This window comes from Pelobates fuscus, chromosome 11 (genome assembly GCF_036172605.1).
Source record: "Pelobates fuscus isolate aPelFus1 chromosome 11, aPelFus1.pri, whole genome shotgun sequence".
NCBI classification, from domain to species: Eukaryota; Metazoa; Chordata; class Amphibia; order Anura; family Pelobatidae; genus Pelobates; species Pelobates fuscus.
This window is the reverse complement of record NC_086327.1, coordinates 62,647,704-62,670,941: the sequence shown is the minus strand read 5'-3', so window position 1 is coordinate 62,670,941 and position 23,238 is coordinate 62,647,704. Positions and strand designations below refer to the sequence as shown.

General features: G+C 50.2%; 1 long non-coding RNA gene across 1 annotated transcript in view; it reads left to right on the top strand.

The window, feature by feature from the left end:
• The first annotated feature begins 16,175 nt into the window (after window positions 1-16,175).
• The window catches only part of LOC134577388 (uncharacterized), a 599,529-nt gene continuing 592,466 nt past the window's right edge, over window positions 16,176-23,238 (top strand). Inside the window, exon 1 of the long non-coding RNA XR_010085998.1 lies at window positions 16,176-16,240. This is a non-coding gene — a long non-coding RNA (uncharacterized LOC134577388). The remainder of the gene's footprint in view (window positions 16,241-23,238) is intronic.

Genomic DNA, 23,238 nt, shown 5'->3' with positions numbered 1-23,238 from the left:
CCCAGTTCCTGGATGTACCCCTAACCTTAGGGGTACCCCCCTAAATGGCACATCCCCTGATAGCCCGGATCTGGGTGAGTAACATACTCAAAGATCACCCAGACCGGACCAGGGGTTCGGGAGTTAGGAGCAGGCAAAGATTTGACTGACCGCATGGGTAAAGTACCCGAAAACAGTTCCATGCATTTTGGCCCTGCGGTCGGTCGCAGACAAGGGAATAAAACAGACAAATTACCTGGGTTATGGAGCCTAAGGAGGATTCGAATGAATCCCCTAGTTTGTGGGGTTCTCCTTACCGAACAGTCTGTGTGTGTGTTTGTTTATTTTTTATTTTTTGTCAATCTTTCTTTTATTGAAGCATTTTGATGGGGTACAGAAGAGAAGGGGGGAAACGTATAGTTTGAATACAGTAGAGGATTAAAACATTATCAGCTTTAAACTAGTACATTTCTAGGATAGCGATGCTTCGTTTTTTAAATTTTTTCATAGAGTTAACAGCCTCGCTTTATATTATACAATCAAGCGTGAAACATGAAATTGAGAGCTTTGACTAAACATAAGTATGGATAGTTTGGCAGGTGAAGCATAACAGTTGCTATAGGGCAGATATAGAGTGCTAATATAGGTGATTGATGCAAAACTATGCAAAACTTAGGTACACAGCAAATAAGTTATATGCTAGGTCACAGCAGAAAAAACTACGAGTGGTATTCGCCGGGTACCTGCAAGCATTCCTTTAAGACATTTAAGATAGGTACATGTATATAGATGAGCCTAAGTTAGTCTAGGTAGCAAACTGTAACGTTTAGTGCACTATATCTTCCATTAAGTAGGGCTACATAATAGGTAACAGGCTTCTTGATACATTCCCCTCATTATCAGAGATGTATGGCATAACAGTAGTGTGAATTGGAGAGAGTCCTAGCATTGCAGGGCAAAAATACAGGCAGTCCTCTACACCAATGATTTCAAGCTAAAAGGTAAAAAGCAAAAATAAAAAGGGGGGTAGAGATAAAGAATATCATGTGTCCGCAAACCAGACCTCCTCAGCCCGTGCCGATTCTTGGCTTGCAGGTTTTCGGTGCCATTCTGTAGGTGTGTATGCGGTGCGCATCTGTTGCTGGGCGTTTGTGCCCCGTTGCGGTGCGGGCGTCGGCGAGGGTGGTTCCCCAGCTCCAGGCTGGTGTGCAGGCCTGCATCTTCTTGCCACAAACTCGGTTGCCGCTGGGGTCCGGGTTTACTCCACTTATGGGAGGGACGGAAGAATAGGTCGTTGTCTGTCGCTTGCGTTGCTTCTTCCTCCGCCAATGTGGACGATGCTTGCGGGCTCTTCGCCTTATGGCCTGCTGCCCGGGTGGGTTAGATTGTGCGTGGATGGGTTGGTGAGGCGTATGTGTGCCCAAGGGTATCCCCCCTGCTTCCCGCTTCGCATGGTTCCGCTCACCCTTCAACTGAGGTGGAGGTGACATGGGTTTAGCTGCTTGATGCTGCCTTTTGAATGCCTCTTGTCGCTGTAGTGATGCAGTCCCCGGTGCCGGAGAGTGTGACACACTCGCCATGTGGGTTGCTGTGCCTGCCGCCATTTTGGTCCTTCTCTTGGAGAGCCTGCTGGTAAGCATGTCCCGGGATCTGTTGGGAGTTTGTCGCGCCCTCGGGGAGTGCTGGGATCTGCGCGGCTGGCCCAGTTTTTCCGCCTTCGAGGGGCTTTGTGGGTCCTTCGGAAGGGCACGCCTGATAGTGGTGAGGGGCCCCGCCACACGTTTGTCACTGGGTGCTCGTTTTAACCTAGGGTGCTCCCCTTGGCGATGTTTGTCCCCAGGGGGTGTGCTTCCCCATTGTACCTGCTTAAGGTGTTCTGCCTTGCTCTCGAGCTTTTTCCAGAATCTCCTGAACAGGTCGTCCAGGCGCTTTTCTAGCGTTTCGTGTTGCTGTTCAGCCTCCCTCTCGCGGTCAGCCGCCGCCATCTTGCTTGTCATGGCTTGTCTTTGTGTGCAGCGTGTGTGTTTGTTTATGATATGGCAAGCTGATGAGTTGTCTGAATATAATTTTACCGCCTTGCTGGACCAGAGATGACCCCAAGTGCATGCGGCCACCACTATGGGATAAATTTCAAATAGGACTGAAGTCTCCCTGAATCCTGGCAAGGCATCAGTCTTAGTAGTCCAGTGACCCTGGAACCAGTGATTACCGAAGATAGCTGTGAAACCCGTGTTGGCTGCAATGTCTGTGTGAATGATGGGTGAGGAGTCGGAGAGAGGGGGATAAACATGGAGATACCGTTCCACTCAGCCAAAAACTTTCCCCACATGAGTAAGTCAGCCTTGGCTTGCTGATCCAAAGAAATTGGGCAGGGGTCTGGTACCCCGTGAAGCAGACTGAGAAGCCTGGATACGAAAGACCTACCCTGCGGAATGATGCGCATCGCAAAATTCAGGGACCCCAATAGGGACTGAAGTTCCTTTCTGGTGCATGCATCACTCCGCAGGAACATGTCTATCTCCCCTCTCAAGCGGACCAATTTGTTGGGGGGAAGGCTGGTTCGGAAGGTACCGGAGTCCAGTTCGATCCCCAAGAAGGTAAGTTTATTAGTGGGGCCGATAGTTTTGGAGGGAGATAAGGGTACCCAGAGTAAAAAAGGGATGAGGTGCTGAGGATATTAGTGGGTGTACGTGTGCCTGGTTCTATCAGTAGGAAATCGTCCAAATAGTGAATGACTGAGTGACACCTGAGAACGTTTAGAAGCAGCCACCATAGTGTTTCTGCAAATATATCAAACAATTTGGGGCTGCTTCTAGACCCGAAAGTGAGGTGTGTGGAGAAATAGTATCTGTCTCGCCATTTAACACGTGCAGATGCCAGAGTGATGGGTGCATGGGTAGTAATTTGAATGCGTTTGTAATGTCCGTTTTGCTTAGCCAAGCGTTTCTACCAGTTGAAATGATGGATTGTATAGCATCGTCAATTTTAACGTACTGTAATGAAAATTATTCTGCTGGTATGAGTGAGTTAATGCTGGGAACAAAAGAGGCGTGCGGTGCCGATAAATCGATAATTAGACGTTTTTTATTAGAGTATTTGTGCACAGCTATACCAATGGGATTAGTGCGCCAGGAGGAAAAAGTTGAGGAGGTGAAGTGGCCGATCATGAAAACGTGTGAGCTTTCGGAGGAAAGGAGAGTGTCTGTGAATCTGGCAGGCTGACAAGAGGTTGGGACATTCAAGCGTGCCTGGGGGGATGGCTAAGAGACCATTGAGAAAACCCTGTGTGAACCCCGTGTTCATATACTCCTCCAAATGCCTGCTTGGATGAGGTCTCAAATAAAAAAAAAAAACAGGTTGTTGACATTAATGTCAGTTAGTCATTTGTTAGGGGACAACCTGGCCTGGCACATAGTCTTTGTGTGTGCCCTGAAGCAGATAGAGCAGATGTGCAACAACCTACAGGCGCTAAAGCTGCAGGATCCGGCATTAAAATTGTTGCACACCTGTGCTTTGCCTAGGAAGGAGATAGGTCTACCCAGTTTATCCCGTTGACCACCCGTTTGTTTAGTGTGAGGGGTGGAGGTGGTTTGAGGGGTGGGAGTGGAGGTGGATGGATCAGCTACAGAGGGGCACAAATCGACCGTATGGGATGTGTAATTACATATGGCACAAGATGGGGGCCTCAGACCAGCGAAGTGGCAACAGAATAATTCAGTATCCATCTGTGGCAAACCTAGCCACTTCTGGACTGTGATATAGCAAGGTTGTCCATAAGCTGAAAGGGGGGGACTGTATATTTTATATTGTGTGTGCATTATCTATGACCGTTCGCATGCTGGCAGCCCTAAGCTACCAGCATGCAAACCCTTCGGTTGACGAATTGCGGCTATCCGGGCCGTTCGCCAACCGAATACGGGCTCTCCAGGTAGACCACACGCTTAGAGTCGTGTGGCACTCATTAACCGATTGGAACAATGTAGCAATCGTGATTAAAGGCTCTCCTAGGTGGCCGTCGTTCGACTACCGACCATGCGGCGGTCGGCCATCTTGGATCCTTTGTCTCCCCAGCGGTGTTCGGTCGTCGAGCGCCTGGTACTAAAAACGGCTACTCAATGATGCGAACACCGCTGGACTTCCAGAGCGTTCAGGAGTTCCGCTTTCATCACATTGTGTTCCCCATCGGTGTTCGGTAGTTTTAAACCGAACTCGATGGTTAAACGTAATTCATGTGGCGTTCGGTCAATTCAGCTGGGAGCTGAGCGGTATTCTCCCAAAAGATGCGCTCAGATCCCAGCTATCTACCGAACGTTCGGTCACATAAATCTGCCGAATAAAACTTAAAAACCATATTTTAATACAAATTGTCAGTTCTGCTGCACGAGGGGATAATCCACTTAATCGTCAATTTTAGTGGGAGTATCCTTCTCGTGCAGCAAAGCCTGTTGGGAGAATTATATTGCATGATGGGAGAAATCCCCTGGATTCACTGTATGGAAACCCCTTGCATGGGGAACTGTATAAATATGCCAGCTGTGAATAAAGCCAGTTAGTTGACTCCCAAACGGTGTTTCGTCCGGTTATTGGGAGGATTGGGAATATTGCCTTGCTTTCTAACTCTGACTGTGGATTACCTGTGATACCAACGGAAACCGTGGACTATACTATCGCATTCCGTTACAATTGGTGGCAAGCGACGGGATCCAACCTTACAGCCGAAAAGCAGTGTTCGTGTAAGCTGAAACTACCGAACGAGGAAAGCAGGAGTAATTCGTATGGAGATTGATTATACCGTACTGAAACGGCAGACACTAAAAGAGCTACTGGAAGCCAGGGGTAAGATAGCCAGCAACAAATCCAAAGCTGTGCTGATCGCTGAACTGATGGAGGGAGACAGAGCTCGCAGCGCTACACCTCCACCAGCAATGGAAGAGACCCCATACCAGAGAGAGCTAAGAACCAGGATATAGTTTCTGCCGCAGCCAGTACCCTTGGAGATATTGACCGTGCTGATGTCAGATGTACAGGATTATCTGATGGCAAACCGCACCCCGGAGACATCGCCCCGGGCAGAGTCTGTTACTGCCTCCATATACGTACAGGTAAAACCCAAAATCCCACATCACGCATTTAAAGTGTTTTGCGAAGAAAAAGATGAGATTGACGGGTATTTACAAGATTTCGAGAGGCTGTGTGACTTACACGACTTGGAACCCGCAGTATGGGTACCGCTACTGGCAGGCAAATTATCGGGTAGGGCAGCAGAAGCCTACCGCGCTGTGCCCCGAGAGGACAGCAAAGATTACCCCAAAGTAAAAAGGGCGATCTTAGAGAGGTATGCCATTACCCCAGAAGCATACCGGCGCAAGTTCAGAGGCTTGCGCAAACCCGAGAAAGATTCTCATGCGGAGTGGGCGCACAAGCTGGACCAAGCATCACAAGGCTGGATACAAGCCAGCAACGCTACCACGATGGAAGAATTGCGGCGGTTAATGCTGCTGGAGCAATTCTTTAATGGCTTGTCCCCAGAGGCACAAGAAGGGGTGAGAGATCGAAAACCCCTCACCCTAACCGAAGCCGCTCGACTAGCGGATCAACATTTTGATGCCCGGAGGCATCACGGACTCCAAATCAAAACTTACCCTCGACCCACCGGGCCACCCAGTAACCTTACCCCTGCTGGCCCCACCATACCCCTGTCCAGGTTCACGCCAAGTAATCCACCACCACCTCCCGATACAATGGCCGGGCTAACATCCAATGTCACACCTGCAAACAGTGGGGACACATCTCCCGAGAGTGCACGCAGAACAGGAGCAGACAAGTGTGGAACCAGGTGCGACAAAACTTGGCACCAAGGGCCGCTGCTCATCACTATCAAGTAGCACCGGCGACCCAGGAAATATTGAGCGCCCAGACCGAGGAACCTCTAGGAGTGCTCCACGAGGTGATGTCAGTCCGAGCCACTGACAACCGGCAGCATCATCGCCAGCTAGTGACCCTGGAAGGGAAGGAGGTACAAGGGCTCCGAGATTCCGGGGCCACCACATTTAGTTCCTGGTTCAACCCACACTGGAGGATCAGTGGCAGTGCGAGTGGCAGGGGGAGCAGTGTACAGGCTACCCACTGCCAAAGTACATTTGGATTGGGGTGTGGGGGAGGGGACTGTGAAAGTGGGGCTTATGCAAAATTTACCCGCAGATGTCGTATTGGGGAATGACTTGGGCCAGATGACTTCTGCTTTTATGCCCCAGGCTCCATACCAGGAAGCCCATCCAGTGACTACCCGGCAGCAGGCTCGCACCACGGCTCCACCAATACACTCTGAGGCTCAGGTAAGAGACCATAACCCCCAGACGACTCACATGTCCTGGGATACCCCGACTACCTTTGAGGCAGAGGTAAAGACCGACCCCACCCTACAAGTATATCGGGACAGAGTACACACTGACCAGGCAGGGCTAGAGGGGGAGCGGTACACATGGGAGAAAGGGTTATTGTACCGCATCGCGGAGAGGGAAGTGGGGGGGTCCGTCACAATGACCACAAAACAGTTAGTGGTGCCCCAGAAATATAGACAGGAGCTGCTTAGAATTGCTCATGATATTCCCTTGTCCGGACACCTAGGGATGACCCGTACCAGGTATCGCCTAACGCATGCTTTCTTCTGGCCCGGAATTTCCAAGGACGTGCGACAGTATTGCACTTCCTGTGACGTTTGCCAGCGAGTAGGTAAACGAGGAGACCGCCACAAGGCCAAGCTATGTCCCCTGCCCATTATTGCAGAGCCCTTCAGCAGGGTAGCTGTAGACATAGTGGGACCCCTGCCAAAGCCCAGCCTCTCTGGGAAAAGATATATCCTAACCATAGTGGACTACGCCACTAGGTACCCCGAGGCCGTAGCGCTCACTAATATTCACGCTGAGACAGTAGCTGAAGCCCTAATGAAGGTATTCTCCTGAGTGGGGTTTCCCCAAGAAATAGTATCTGACCGGGGCACCCAATTCACTGCCGAGGTCACCCAACATATGTGGAAAGTATGTGGCATTAAGCCGATAGTCAATTCCGCCTACCACCCCCAGTCCAATGGCCTATGCGAGAGATTCAACGGTACGCTGAAGCAGATGCTTCGTACATTTGGGGAAACTCACAAGGACTGGGAGAGGTTCCTACCTCACCTGCTCTTTGCATATAGAGAGGTTCCCCAGGAATCGACAGGATTCTCCCCGTTCGAATTACTGTTTGGGAGGAGGGTGCGGGGGCCCTTGAATTTGATTAGAGAACACTGGGAGGGAGAGAGTAACACAGATGGAACCCCTATCGTATCATACATACTGGAGTTCCGGGACCGTCTGGAGGCGCTGACCCAGACTGTGCGCACCAACCTCCAGGCGGCCCAGCAACGCCAGCGGCGCTGGTACGATAGGGGAGCCAGAGACCGCAGCTTTCAGGTGGGACAGAAGGTTTTGATTTTAAAGCCCGTCCGCACGGACAAGCTGCAGGCCATCTGGCAAGGCCCATATCAGGTGGTAGAGCAGAGATGCGACACCACCTATGTGATTGGCCCCTGCTCAGGGGTAGGGAAGAGACGCATGCTCCACGTGAACATGCTCCATCCTTACCATGAGAGGGTAGAGGATGTGACGGCGATCTGCGCCTCAGCCTCGGAGGATCAGGAGAATCTGCCCCTGCCTGACCTACTAAAACCGGAGGAGCCGATAGAGCCCTCCCGAGGGGTTCAGCTGGGGGAGCGGCTAAGCCCTCAAGAGCGTGCACAGGTACAAGAGCTGATTGTGGCTAAAGGGGCTACCTTCTCCAATTTGCCTGGGTACACTCCGCTGGCCACCCACCGAGTTGAAACCCTGGGACAGCTACCTATGCGACAGGCTCCATATCGGGTCCCTGAGTCAGTCCGAACCCATATGAAGGCAGAGATAGACGAGATGCTACAGCTAGGGGTTATCGAACCCTCAGATAGCCCCTGGGCATCGCCGGTAGTACTGGTACCTAAAAAGGATGGCACGACCCGGTTCTTTGTCGACTACAGGAGGCTAAACGACAAAACGGTGTCTGATGCCTACCCGATGCCCCGGATAGACGAGCTGTTAGATAAGATGGCACGGGGCCAGTATCTCACTACCATTGATTTGTGTAAGGGATACTGGCAAATTCCCCTAGCCGATGATGCCATCCCCAAGTCGGCGTTTGTCACTCCGTTTGGCCTGTATCAGTTCAAGGTCATGCCATTCGGAATGAAAAACGCTCCGGCTACCTTTCAGCGGATGGTAGATCGGCTACTGGACGGCTTTCAAGAGTATGCCTGTGCCTACTTAGATGACATAGCCATATTTAGCCAGACCTGGGAAGAACACCTACACCATATAGGGGCCATTTTGGATCGTATTGGGGAGGCAGGGTTAACCTTAAAGCCCAGTAAGTGCCACATAGGGATGGCTGAAGTACAGTATCTGGGGCACCGAGTGGGGTGTGGGCAGCAGAGACCCGAGCCAGACAAAATTGAGGCCGTGGCAAAGTGACCTACCCCAAGGACCAAAACTCAGGTGCTAGCTTTCCTAGGGACTGCAGGGTATTATAGGAAATTCGTACCCGACTACAGCGCCCTGGCCAAACCCCTGACGGACCTGACCAGAAAGAACCTTCCCCGACAGGTTGTCTGGGCCCCAGAGTGTGAACAGGCATTTCAACAACTCAAAACCGCTTTAACTAATGCTCCTGTACTTACTGCTCCTGATCCAACTAAAAGATTTCTTGTCCACACAGACGCTTCAATGTTTGGATTGGGGGCAGTGCTGAGCCAAGTGGGAGCAGATGGCGGAGAACACCCCGTAGCTTACTTGAGCCGAAAGTTGTTGCCCCGTGAAGTGAGCTACGCCACCATTGAGAAAGAATGCCTGGCCGTGGTGTGGGCCCTTAAAAAGCTACAGCCGTATTTGTATGGACAACCTTTCTCCTTACTCACAGATCACAACCCGTTGGTGTGGCTGAACCGTGTGGCTGGGGACAATGCCAGGCTGTTGCGCTGGAGCTTGGCGCTACAGCCCTTCGACTTCACCATTCATTACCGGCCAGGGAAACAAAACGGTAACGCCGACGGGTTATCTAGACAGACTGAACTTGAAAAATGATCTGTGAGTACTCCCCCGGACATCCCCAAGCCGATCCGTTGGGATCAGACTGTGTATGCCGGCTTGGTTCTGGGGGAGCATTGTGGCAAACCTAGCCACTTCTGGACTGTGATATAGCAAGGTTGTCCATAAGCTGAAAGGGGGGGGACTGTATATTTTATATTGTGTGTGTATTATCTATGACCGTTCGCATGCTGGCAGCCCTAAGCTACCAGCAAGCAAACCCTTCGGTTAACGAATTGCGGCTCTCCGGGCCGTTCGCCAACCGAATACGGGCTCCCCAGGTAGACCACACGCTTAGAGTCGTGTGGCACTCATTAACCGATTGCAACAATGTTGCAATCGGTGATTAAAGGCTCTCCTAGGTGGCCGTCGTTCGACTACCGACCATGCGGCGGTCGGCCATCTTGGATCCTTTGTCTCCCCAGCGGTGTTCGGTCGTCGAGCGCCTGGTACTAAAAACGGCTACTCAATGATACGAACACCGCTGGACTTCCAGAGCGTTCTGGAGTTCCGCTTTCATCACATTGTGTTCCCCATCGGTGTTCGGTAGTTTTAAACCGAACTCGATGGTTAAACGTAATTCATGCGGCGTTCGGTCAATTCAGCTGGGAGCTGAGCGGTATTCTCCCAAAAGATGCGCACAGATCCCAGCTATCTACCGAACGTTCGGTCACATAAATCTGCCGAATAAAACGTAAAAAACATATTTTAATACAAATTGTCAGTTCTGCTGCACGAGGGGATAATCCACTTAATCGTCCATTTTAGTGGGAGTATCCTTCTCGTGCAGCAAAGCCTGTTGGGAGAATTATATTGCATGATGGGAGAAATCCCCTGGATTCACTGTATGGAAACCCCTTGCATGGGGAGCTTTATAAATATGCCAGCTGTGAATAAAGCCAGTTAGTTGACTCCCAAACTGTGTTTCGTCCGGTTATTGGGAGGATTGGGAATATTTCCTTGCTTTCTAACTCTGACTGTGGATTACCTGTGATACCAACGGAAACCGTGGACTATACTATCGCATTCCGTTACACCATCTGACACCAGTTAATTCTAATGTTAAACTGCTTCAGATGGGTCGCCACCTTTGCTGATACTTTTTGTGATAATCATAAAAAGATGAGCCCCTGTACTTGATGCCCAAATCCACCACTTTATGCAGATAGAGGTCTAGTTCCTCTCTTCTGTGGGGATATACCAAGCAAATAAGTCTATTACAAACTGTGGTATTGATAGTTTTTTGTTAAGCCTGGTATCTGGTTTTAAGCACCACTGAGATATCCGCGTAATTATATGCCCGGTTCTCCAGCACATCTTGTGAGGCTATAAGTAGTGACACCAGACACACATCCTTCCCATCTAGGATTTCTTTCCTAATGGAGTCTGGGATGGAGTGTGCTGGTGACACAAAAAGGTGACGTAACTGTGGCAGGTGCTGGAGGGGGATGTATAGGGGATTGTGGTGTTGTAGCAGAGACTGCTGGGACGGGGACTGAGAGGTCAGGGAGGTTAACTGGGGAGGCGATGGCACTCTCCACCTTAGATAACCTGTTATTCAAGGTCTGCAGGTTGGCCCCTATTGCTGCAAGGGTGTCCTGAGTGGCTGTGCAAGTGCCTGATGGTTGTCCTTGATAGCTAGTGCCTGGCCTAGGCTCGAGGGCCTGATTGGTCAAGAGTCTGTAGAGTTCTGCCTTTCTAGCCGTAACTGGAAAGGGGATGCCCCTTAGCCTAAGTTCAGCCATACTTTTTGGAATAGTCCATGCTCTCAAGGACGTAGGAGTAGAGGGGGTGAGAGATTCGCCTGGAGACTCTGGTCTGATAGGAGTGAACGGGACGAGTATGGGACCCTCCTGTATGGGACGAGAGACCCCATCTTTCCTGATTAAGCTGCCTATTGGACTATATCAGTATTTGTAAAGCACTGACTATCTTATTGTTTTTTACATACCTATCTATTAAATAGTTAAACATTAAAAACATGAAAAGACAAAAATAAATAAATTATTTTCTTGACATTCCTCATTCTTTAATTAAACATGGTTAATGTTGTAATCATACCACACATTCCAAAGGGAGAAGTATTATTGTCCTATGGCAATCACCCATCTAACCTGAAAAATTAAGATGAAAGCCAGGCTGAAAATACTTGTAATTAGTCCATGTCTACTTGATACATTCCTTTACTTTTTTTGCTTCTATCATCTATTTGCTACTGTGCTCAACCTCACACATGGTTAAGAACGTCTAAATATTTTAGTAATTCCTCAGATAAATGATGTAATTCAGGAAAGTTTCTTACCACAGTGAGTCATTACATAGTTGACATTCCATTCCATATAGGCAAACCAACTCTACTTAAGCCTGCACTATCCACACCAAAAAGAGAAAATGCTAATTAAATAACTAATTAAATAAATAGGGAACAAAATATGATACAATGTATTAATATGAATTCAATTATCTGAACACGGTAATATATATATATATATATATATATAACTGCTCAAAAAAAATAATGGGAACACTTAAACAACACAATGTAACTCCAAGTCAATCACACTTCTGTGAAATCAAACTGTCCACTTTGGAAGCAACACTGAGTGACAATCAATTTCACATGCTGTTGTGCAAATGGGATAGACAACAGGTGGAAACAGGCAATTAGCAAGACACCCCCAATAAAGGAGTGGTGCTGCAGGTGGTGACCACAGACCACTTCTCAGTTTCTATGCATTCTGGCTGATGTTTTGGTCACTTTTGAATGCTGGCGGTGCTTTCACTCTAGTGGTTGCATGATACGGAGTCTACAACCCACACAAGTGGCTCAGGTAGTGCAGCTCCTCCAGGATGGCACATCATTTCGAGCTGTGGCAAGAAGGTTTGCTGTGTCTTTCAGCGTAGTATCCAGAGCATGGAGGCGCTACCAGGAGACAGGCCAGTACATCAGGAGACGTGGAGGAGGCTGTAGGAGGGCAACAACCCAGCAGCAGGACCGCTACCTCCGCCTATGTGCAAGGAGGAACAGGATGAGCAGTGCCAGAACCCTGCAAAATGACCTCCAGCAGGCAACAGATGTGTATGTGTCTGCTCAAATGGTCAGAAACAGACTCCATGAGATTGGTCTGAGGGCCTGAGCCTCATTTTGACTTGTTTTAAGGACATTACATCAAAGTTGGATCAGCCTGTAGTGTGTTTTTCCACTTTAATTTTAAGTGTGACTCCAAATCCAGACCTCCATGGGTTGAAAAATTTGATTTCCATTTTTTTATTTTTGTTTGATTTTGTTGTCAGCACTGTTACGATGGCCTCCAGGCTAGCAGGAGGTTTGATCGCTTGGATGTCCTGGTTCCCGGGCTTGAAGAGTCGAATGGAGCGATACTCGGTAGAGACCTGTAAGTGTAGAATCTCCCCCTAGCTATGGTGCGGCTAGGATACCCTTTCCCCACACAAAACGAGTCGAGGCTGCGAATTGAGGGTCAAAATAAGAACTGAGGACTGGGGTGCCCAGCCTGCTTTTTATTGTAAATACACACAAAGGGGACACTCCCAAGGGGAGGCATAAAATACCCAATCACATATTGGGTTCAACCCACATGTCCCCTCCCCTCAGATAACCAAGTAACGCAATTATGTTACACATACTTTTGTCCATATTCTGGATGTACCCTAAAACCAGGGGGTACACCCCTACATCCTGCATCGCTAGATAGATCTTGTTCGGGAGGCCAACATATCCAAAAACTGGCCTGTTCGGATGAGCGGTTCGGAAGTTAGGAGCTTCTACAGTTTGGACCGACCGCACGGACTTTCCAGCCGAAAATAGTTCCATACGTTTAGGCCTTGCGGTCGGTCTTCGTTCGGACGGTAAAACTCCACAACCCTTTGCCTTCCGTAGTCATCCCTGGGGTCGCTGTATTCTCCATGTGCAGGGCAAGTGCCTTACAGAACGGTGAATAGTTCGGTACGTCCAGCACTAAGTTATGTGATCCTGGAGGTCTCAGCGGTGTTCGCCTGTGTGTGTCTCCGTTTTTAGTTCCAGATGGCCATGGGCAACCACCGCTGATTGTAGGTAAGATGGCCGCGAACACGTGCAAAGTCCCGAAATGGCGGCCACCTATAGGCTTACATAGCGGGTTCGTGCTGGACCATACGAGGACTGTAAATCAGTCAGAACAGTGTCCAAAGTACCAAAAGTATGCGACAAAATAGGGCTTTCATAACAGGGGACAACAGTGATATAACAGTGCTCCCTCCTTGTGGAACACTCTGGCAGACACCGTCTGACCCCTTTTCGGGGTAGACTAAGGCTGTCCAGACTTCTGGTTAGGCTGGGCTGATATCGGTTTGCCTGGACAATCCATCGGCATTGCCATTCTGTTTCCCGGGTCGATAAGTGATGGTAAAATTAAATGGTTGTAGAGCCAAGCACCAACGTAACAGTCGGCCATTATCTCCAGAGACCCGGTTTAACCATACCAAGGGATTGTGGTCCGTAACCAGAGTGAATTCTTGCCCGTACAGATAAGGAGTCAGTTTCTTTAGTGCCCACACCAGTGCCAAGCACTCCTTTTCCACGGCGGCATAGCTAACTTCGCGTGGCAGGAGCTTACGACTGATGTAGGCAATAGGGTGTTCCCCTCCGTCTTCGCCTACTTGGCTGAGGACGGCTCCCAGCCCGAACATGGAAGCGTCTGTGTGAACGATAAAACGTTTGTTAGGGGCTGGGGCGGCCAACACGGGAGCATTCACAAGAGCAGTTTTTAAAGTTTGAAACGCTATTTCACAGTGGGGAGACCACAGGACCTGTCGAGGAAGGTTTTTCTTTGTCAAGTCTGTCAGGGGTTTGGCAATGGCGCTATAGTCAGGCACAAACTTCCGATAGTACCCTGCGGTACCTAAAAAGGCTAGTACTTGTGTCTTGGTGGCGGGGGTGGGCCAATTTGCAACTGCCTCTATTTTAGTAGGTTCTGGTCGTTGCTTCCTGCACCCCACCCTATGACCCAGATACTGCATTTCGGCCATGCCAAAATGGCACTTCTCTGGTTTCAGAGTCAGGCCGGCGGCCCGAATCTGATCTAAGACCAGCCCTACGTGGGTTAGGTGTTCCTCCCAGGACGCGCTATGGATCGCTATGTCGTCCAGGTATGCACAGGCGAAACCCTGGAAGCCATCAAGGAGTCTATCCACCAAGCGCTGGAACGTGGCCGGGGCATTTTTCATCCCGAATGGCATAACCTTGAAGTGATATAGGCCAAACGGGGTGACGAATGCCGACTTGGGGATAGCCTCCCTGGCCAGGGGAATCTGCCAGTAACCTTTACACAGGTCAATGGTAGTTAGGTAGTTCCCCTGGGCTATGCGATCCAGTAGCTCGTCTACCCTGGGCATGGGGTAGGCGTCTGTCACAGTTTTATCATTAAGTTTCCGATAGTCCACACAGAATCTGGTAGTACCGTCTTTTTTGGGTACTAGTACTACCGGGGATGCCCAGGGACTATCGGAGGACTCAATGACCCCTAGGTTCAGCATTTCCGTGATTTCTTGTTTCATCCCCGCTCTGACCGCCTCGGGGATGCGGTAGGGGGCCTGCCTCAAGGGTTGCTGTCCGGGGGTATCTACCTGGTGGGTGGCTAGATTGGTGAATCCTGGCTTTTGGGAGAACATTGCCTGTTTTTCTCGGAGCAATTGCTGCAATTGCTCCCTCTCTACTGGGTTAAGCCGCTCGCCTATCTGTACTTGGCCCACTATATCGGCCGGGTTGTCCTGGGTAAGTAAGTCGGGAATGGGCAAGTTATCGGGGTCTTCGGCTGCGGGACTACAGATGGCCAGCACATCTTCGGGGCATTGGAGATATGCTTTCAACATGTTAATATGGAATAGTTTCCTTAGGCTCGGGTCGTGGCAGCTGGCAATCACGTAAGTGGTATCTCCTTTTTTCTCTACTATTTGGTAGGGGCCCTGCCAGGCTGCCTGCAATTTATCTGTTTTGACGGGTTTAAGAACCATTACTTTTTGCCCTATCTCAAAGCTCCTTTTCCTTGCTCCTCTATCATACCAGACTTTCTGTCGCCTCTGGGCCGCCTGGAGGTTAGCCCGGACCGACCTGGCTAGCTGCTCCATGCGGTCCCTAAGCTCTAGGACATATGGTATGATGGGGACCCCCGTGTTCTCCGTCTCCCCCTCCCAATGCTCTCGGATCAGGTCTAGGGGGCCCCGGACCTTGCGTCCATACAGCAGTTCGAACGGGGAGAATCCGGTAGTTTCCTGCGGCACCTCCCGTTAAGCGAATAGGAGGTGCGGTAAGAAACGTTCCCAGTCTCTATATTCCTGGGTAAAGGTCTTTAACATTTGTTTAAGGGTCCCGTTAAACCTCTCGCATAGTCCGTTGGTTTGGGGGTGATATGGGGAACTGAGTAGGGATTTTATTTTACAGACCTGCCACAGCTGTTGCGTTAGTTCCGCCGTGAACTGGGTGCCTCGGTCGGACAGGATTTCTCGGGGAAATCCTACACGAGAGAAGACTTGCACCAGCGCATTGGCTACCGTGTCTGCCTGGATATTAGACAGAGCCACCGCCTCCGGGTAGCGGGTAGCGTAATCCACAATAGTGAGGATATATCGTTTCCCGGAGGGGCTGGGAGTGGCGAGGGGTCCTATCAGGTCAATGGCCACTCTACTGAACGGTTCTTCGATGAGGGGCATATTTATGAGGTGTACCTTGGGGTAGTCTCCTCTTTTGCCGACCCTCTGGCACACTTCGCACGTACTGCAATACGCACGCACATCGGTATGTACCCCTGGCCAAAAGAAGGTATGGGTGATACGTTTAAGGGTCCGGGTTACTGCCAAATGTCCGGCTAGGGGAATGTCGTGACCTATCCGGAGGATATCTCGTCGATATTTGTGAGGGATTACTAACTGCCTCCTATGGTTCCCTTTCTTTTCCGTCTGTCGGTACAGTCTCCCCTGTTCCCATACAAATATCTCTTGGTCGGATCCCCCTGTCCCAGTGTCGGCTCTCTCTCTGTATTTCTGGAGAGTGGGGTCAGTTTTAGTCTCAGCCTCGAAGGCGGTAGGGGTATCCCAGGGTAATGGGGCAGGGAAGTTAGGTACAGTCGGGATCGGTCTTACCTGAGTCTCCCGCACCGGTGAAGCCTCTCGAGTCCGTCCTGCCTGGGACCGGGTGATAACCGGATATGCCTCGGAGTTATAGGAGGGGGCAAATGCCGAAGTCATAGGCCCCAGGTCGTTGCCCAGTAAGACCTCAGCGGGTAAACTGTCCATGATCCCCACCCTTACAAGTCCTTTTCCCGCACCCCAATCAAGATGTACTTTTGCTGTGGGTAATTTGTATATGTCCCCTCCAGCCACTCGGACCGCCACCGTGTCTGTGGAGCGTTTATGCGTTGGTACGAGCTTCCCCTGGACCAGAGTGATGGTGGCCCCGGTGTCTCTCAATCCTTGTGCCGGGCGGCCCTCCAACAGTACCTCCTGTCGATGGTGCTGTCGGTTGTCGGTTGCGGCATACATGGGGTTAGCTTCATGCAATGGTCCCAGATACTCTTCCATAGTATTTTCTTGGTCTACACAAAAAGCACGGGCGGGGCGGTTGTTACCCGGGGGGTTGTTGTTTAGGGGGCAGTTGGAAATGAAGTGCCCCGGCTGCTTGCATTTGTGGCAAGTGGGGCGGGTACGTTCTTGGGGGTACTGGCTGGGTGGCCCGGCATAGCGAGTAGGTCCGGCCGGTACTGGGGTACGAAACTCGGGTCGGGGGTTCGGTCTAGGGGTCTCTCGGGGTTCGGGCCGGGCGGCTATTCGAGAGTGGTGGTATTCGTGAACTTGAGCGTCCCGATGTTCATCAGCTAGTCGGGCTGCCACATTGAGATCGCTCGGACGCCGATCCTTTACCCACTCTCTGTCCTTTGGCGCCAACCCGTCATAAAAATGCTCTAATAAAAACAGTTCCAACACTTCGGCTGCGGTAACGGCACGGCACCCATTCATCCAGTGGGTGGCCGCCCTCCGCATGCGGTGAGCCCATTCAGCATGGGTGTCATTTACTTTCTTACTGGTGTTGCGGAATTGTCTGCGATAAGTGTCGGGAGTTACTGCATATCTCCTCAGTAGGGTGTCCTTTACCGTCTGGTATTGCTCCGCTTCCTCGGTGCTGAGAGTCCGAAAAGCCTCCATAGCTCTACCCGCCAGTTTCCCGGCTAGTATCTTTGGCCAAGCTGTGGCGGGGATTTGGTGTAGTGCACATTGCCGTTCAAAATCGGCCAAGAACTCGTCAATCCCCATTTCACTTTCCACAAACGGCTTAAATGCTGCGAAAGGAATCTTTGGAACTCCCGTTGCCTCCGGGGGGGTTCGGTCGGCGAGTCTCATTTTGTGTTCATAGGCTCTGGTCCTTTCGACATCTGCCTCGGCTTCGGCCATTAATTGCCGTATGAGTTCCACGGAAGGGTTCGGCCCATACAGGGGCAGCCTCTCCCTGACCAACCGGGTTTTCTCATCGGTGCAAGTGGCTGTGGCTTCGGCCATGGTAAAACTCTGGTCCATTTCGGTTAGTTCTGCGATTAGCTCTCTCCTTGGGCGGCTGTTCGCGTGTCCCCCTCGGCTCTCAAGTAAGTCCTTTAGCGTGGTGCGCTTCAATTTGTCGTAGTTACTCTCCATCCGTTCTGTACCTCTTCTAGGAATTCCAGGATGATCCCGCTGCTAGACCCCCAATTGTTACGATTGCCTCCAGGCTAGCAGGAGGTTTGATCGCTTGGATGTCCTGGTTCCCGGGCTTGAAGAGTTGAATGGAGCGATACTCGGTAGAGACCTGTAAGTGTAGAATCTCCCCCTAGCTATGGTGCAGCTAGGATACCCTTTCCCCACACAAAACGAGTCGAGGCTGCGAATTGAGGGTCAAAATAAGAACTGAGGACTGGGGTGCCCAGCCTGCTTTTTATTGTAAATACACACAAAGGGGACACTCCCAAGGGGAGGCATAAAATACCCAATCACATATTGGGTTCAACCCACATGTCCCCTCCCCTCAGATAACCAAGTAACGCAATTATGTTACACATACTTTTGTCCATATTCTGGATGTACCCTAAAACCAGGGGGTACACCCCTACATCCTGCATCGCTAGATAGATCTTGTTCGGGAGGCCAACATATCCAAAAACTGGCCCGTTCGGATGAGCGGTTCGGAAGTTAGGAGCTTCTACAGTTTGGACCGACCGCACGGACTTTCCAGCCGAAAATAGTTCCATACGTTTAGGCCTTGTGGTCGGTCTTCATTCGGACGGTAAAACTCCACAACCCTTTGCCTTCCGTAGTCATCCCTGGGGTCGCTGTATTCTCCATGTGCAGGGCAAGTGCCTTACGGAACGGTGAATAGTTCGGTACGTCCAGCACTAAGTTATGTGATCCTGGAGGTCTCAGCGGTGTTCGCCTGTGTGTGTCTCCGTTTTTAGTTCCAGATGGCCATGGGCAACCACCGCTGATTGTAGGTAAGATGGCCGCGAACACGTGCAAAGTCCCGAAATGGCGGCCACCTATAGGCTTACATAGCGGGTTCGTGCTGGACCATACGAGGACTGTAAATCAGTCAGAACAGTGTCCAAAGTACCAAAAGTATGCGACAAAATAGGGCTTTCATAACAGGGGACAACAGTGATGTAACAAGCACATTCAACTATGTAAAGAACAAAGTATTTCAGAAGAATATTTAATTCATTCAGATCTAGGATGTTATTTTTGTGTTCCCTTTACTTTTTTGAGCAGTGTATATATACATTAAAAACAAAGAGAAGCGCTCTGGCCTAAATCCCGATGTAAATTTAAACAAAATGGAGGCTCTTTAGTTTTATTCTAATGGCCATTTACATATAAGCTCACCTGCCACGTCAAGGAAAGCCCCAAAAGGTGAGCCCTACACTAGCCATTAGATTAGCTGATGTCAGCCAAAAATCTGCAATGAGACGGGAAGGGGTTGTTACGGTTGCCACAGGCTAGCTGAGAGTTGGACCGCCAACGGATGCTCCTACTGCTTACCAAGGACAATCAGCACCGAACCAGACACAATAAGCACTGCAGACCCCATGAACCGCCGGAGCTTGGTTAGGGTCTCGCCGTCTCCTACCCACCCTGGACCTACAACAAGGCTCCAGTGGGTGAACCTCTCTTCCTTCAGAGAGCAAAGCAGGAACAGCTCTTACAAGAGCTCAGTGAAACTAAGGGAGTATACAGAGTATAGCAATCCCCTCCAAACACTAGATGAGGCTGCAAGTTGAGGGTCAAGTAGAACTGAAGGTTTAATGGTACAGCTGCTTCTTTTATACAGTATTTCCCCACAAGGTTACTGTAAGGAAACCAAGTGTATTTAAACCTCCTTCGGTAGTTTCCTCCCGAACCGCCAGAGCCTAGTATATATAGCTCTCCGTTCGATAGTTGAAATAAACGAAATCCATACGAAATAGCAATAGCTTCACAAGATAATTCCCTTAGTAAAGCATACGAATTCCAAATAACAGCTGAAGTCAAGAATCAGGATACAAGATGAACTGGCTTTAATTCACACACACAGGCTTTTATGCAAGTCCCCATGCAAGGGGAAGTCCCACAGGGAGGGACATCATGTAACCAATCCCGTATAGTAAAAACATAAAGCACACCCAGCACAAACACATAATTCCCTCCCCTATCCCTGGAGATAATCAAGTCTGATAAAGTAATAACTTGATTATCTCCAGGCAGAAAAATCACTGTTTTCCCCAATATCTGGAACACCCCTTTATACATGGAGTATCCCCACAAATAATATGTCCCCTGATAGCCCCGATCTGGGTAACCAACATATTAAAATTTCACCCAGATCGGTTCAGGGGTTCTCAAAAACCATTGAAGTCCTTTGTGACCGGTTTACCGTGTGTGGGCTGCCCAAAACAGTTCTACAAGTTTGGGTGGTTTTGCCGGTCACTTTAGAAAAAGGTGAAAACGAACAAAAGTACTGAATAGATTCCCCTGGCTCCTAGCAGCGATTGATCCCCTCATTCGTATGCACAACCGTACCGAATAGCGCTCTTCTAGCTAATCGGTACATATAGTTCCAGCGTTCGTGTGTTTGAGACCGGTGTTTGGGAAGTCGAGTGTCTGATTTTAGTTCCAGACACTCGACGACCAAGTCCCGCTGCCTTTGTTCGTATGAAAAAAGATGGCCGCAGTTTTCTTAGCCACGTGGCGTTCGGCAGTACGAACGCTGGCCGCACACGTAGAGGGTTTAATTGATGCCGGTTTTGAAGTTAAATGAGCCAGGGGGTGGTCTTTGTTCGTCAGTTTCATCTACCAACTGGAAACATGAAGAAATAGAAGGGAAACATGCAGAAATACCGAATACAAGGGTAATTTCTGCACACTGCTCCCCTATAAGTCCATAGGTCGGCCTACCCGCATAGTCCCTGTCGGGTTGGCTTTGGGATGACCAAGAAAAAGTATTTTTTAGGAGTCCAGTTCGGTCTGTTGGGACAGACCATCCGCATTACCGTTTTGTTTGCCCGGACGGTATTGCATGGTAAAGTTATATGGTTGGAGGGCTAGGCTCCACCGTAATAGCCTGGTGTTGTCGCCAGCTACCCGGTTAAGCCACACAAGGGGGTTGTGGTCAGTCATAAGGGTAAATGCCCGTCCGTACAGATATGGCTGGAGTTTTTTGAGTGCCCAAACGAGAGCTAAGCACTCTTTCTCCACGGTGGCATAGCTGACCTCTCTGGGCAAAAGTTTACGGCTGAGATATGCCACCGGGTGTTCCATGCCGTCGTCTCCCACTTGGCTCAACACGGCTCCCAACCCAAACATGGAGGCATCTGTGTGGACAAGAAATTGTTTAGTGTGGTTGGGTGCTGCCAACACCGGAGCCTCACTCAATGGCGCTTTAAGTTTCTGGAAAGCGTCCGCGCACTCTGGGGTCCAGGAGACCTGTTTTGGTAGGGCCTTTTTGATAAGGTTGGTGAGAGGTTTGGCCAGGGCGCTGTACTCTGGGACAAACTTTCGGTAATAACCGGCTGTCCCTAAAAAGGCTAGTACCTGGGTTTTGGTACGGGTTGGGGCCAATTAGCTATGGCCTCTACCTTAGCTGGCTCTGGACGCTGCCTACCGGAACCCACCCTGTGGCCGAGATACTGTACCTCAGCCATGGCATTTGTCCGGTTTCAAGGTGAGCCCTGCGAGGTGGATTCGCTTGAGTACCCTGGACACGTGACCCAGATGGTCCCCCCATGTGTGGCTGCAGATGGCAATATCATCTATATATGCACATGCACATCCCTCCAGGAGCCTATCGGCCATCCTCTGAAACGTAGCCGGGGCATTCTTCATCCCAAAGGGCATAACCTTGAATTTGTATAGCCCAAATGGGGTGACAAATGCTGACTTGGGAATGGCCGCAGGCTCCAAGGGGATCTGCTAATACCCTTTGCAAAGGTCCAGGGTAGTCAAGTAATTTCCCCCCCTGCCATACGGTCTAAGAGCTCATCTATTCTGGGCATGGGGTAGGCGCCCGTTATGGTATGATCATTAAGCCTCCGATAGTCTACACAGAAGCGCGTGGTGCCATAGCGCATTGGTACTAGTACTAACGGGGAAGCCCAAGGACTTTGTGAGGGTTCTATAACCCCTACATGCCTCACCTTTCTCTAAGGAGTTTAAGTTTTGACCCAAGCTTACTTGGTCAATAGTACACGGGGAGGTGTCTAATAAATCAGGGAGGGGTAGTCCCTCACTATCCTCAGTGGCGGGAGCACACACGGCGCCCACATCCTCTGTTCTCTCAAAATATGGTTTGAGCATGTTCACATGAAAAGCTCTTGTCAGCCTTTCATCTGAACATTTGCTCACAATGTAGGTAGTCTTGCTAATACGTTCTACTACCTTAAAAGGTCCCTGCCAGGCTGCTTGCAGCTTGTCCTTCTTAACGGGTCTCAGGGCCAATACTTTCTGCCCTAGGTCTAGTACCTTATCCCTGGCTCCCCTATCGTACCACTTCTTCTGGCACTCCTGGACCGCCTGCAGGTTCTCCCGAACAGGTTCGCCCGCAAACGGTCCCGGAACTCCAGAACATACTGGACGATAGGCACTCCCCCCTCATCTGTCTTGCCCTCCCAGTGCTCCCGTACGAGATCCAGTGGGCCCCGAACTTTTCTCCCGAAAAGGAGTTCAAAGGGGGAAAACCCAGTGGATGCCTGGGGCACCTCGCGGTAGGCGAACAGAAGGTGGGGAAGGTACTTTTCCCAATTCCTGTGGGACTCTGCAAAGGTTTTTAGCATCTGTTTGAGTGTGCCATTGAAACGTTCACAGAGCCCGTTAGTCTGGGGATGATAGGGGGCACTAAATAGGGTTTTCACTCCACAGCTCTGCCACAATTGCTGTGTCAGAATTGCCGTGAACTGAGTTTCCCGATCGGATAGGATCTCCTGGGGGAAACCTACCCTGGTGAATATTTTAACGAGGGCCTCTGCCACGGTCTCTGCCTCTATATTTGTGAGGGCTACCGCCTCTGGGTATCTAATGGCGTAGTCCACTACGGTTAGAATGACATTTTTGCCAGACTGGCTGGGTCGGCTGAGGGGTCCTATCAAGTCCATCGCTACTCTGTGAAAGGGCTCCTCTATAATGGGTAACGGGTGGAGTTTGGCTTTCTGATGGTCACCTCTTTTCCCTATATTTTGACATATGTCGCATGTCCTACAATAATACTTGAGGTCCTGTGTGACCCTAGGCCAGAAAACCTTTGGGTCAACCGGTCCCTTGTCTTTTTGACCCCTAGATGTCCTGGTAGGGGAATGTCATGACTAAGTTTTAATAACTCAGCCAGAAACTTACGGGGTACAATTAACTGTCTTTTGGTGACCTGAGTGGCCCCATGTCCCACCCCCCCTGTCACTCGATACAGCAATCCCTTATACCACTCAAACCTTTCGTGCAGGTTGTTCTTTGGGGTAACGGCCACTACCTTCCTATATCCTTCTAGTGTGGGGTCTGTTCGCTGCTCTTGTTCAAAGCCCTTGGGGGTATCCCAGAAAGGGGAAGGGGGATCGGGTAAAGGGGGTATTTCAACTCC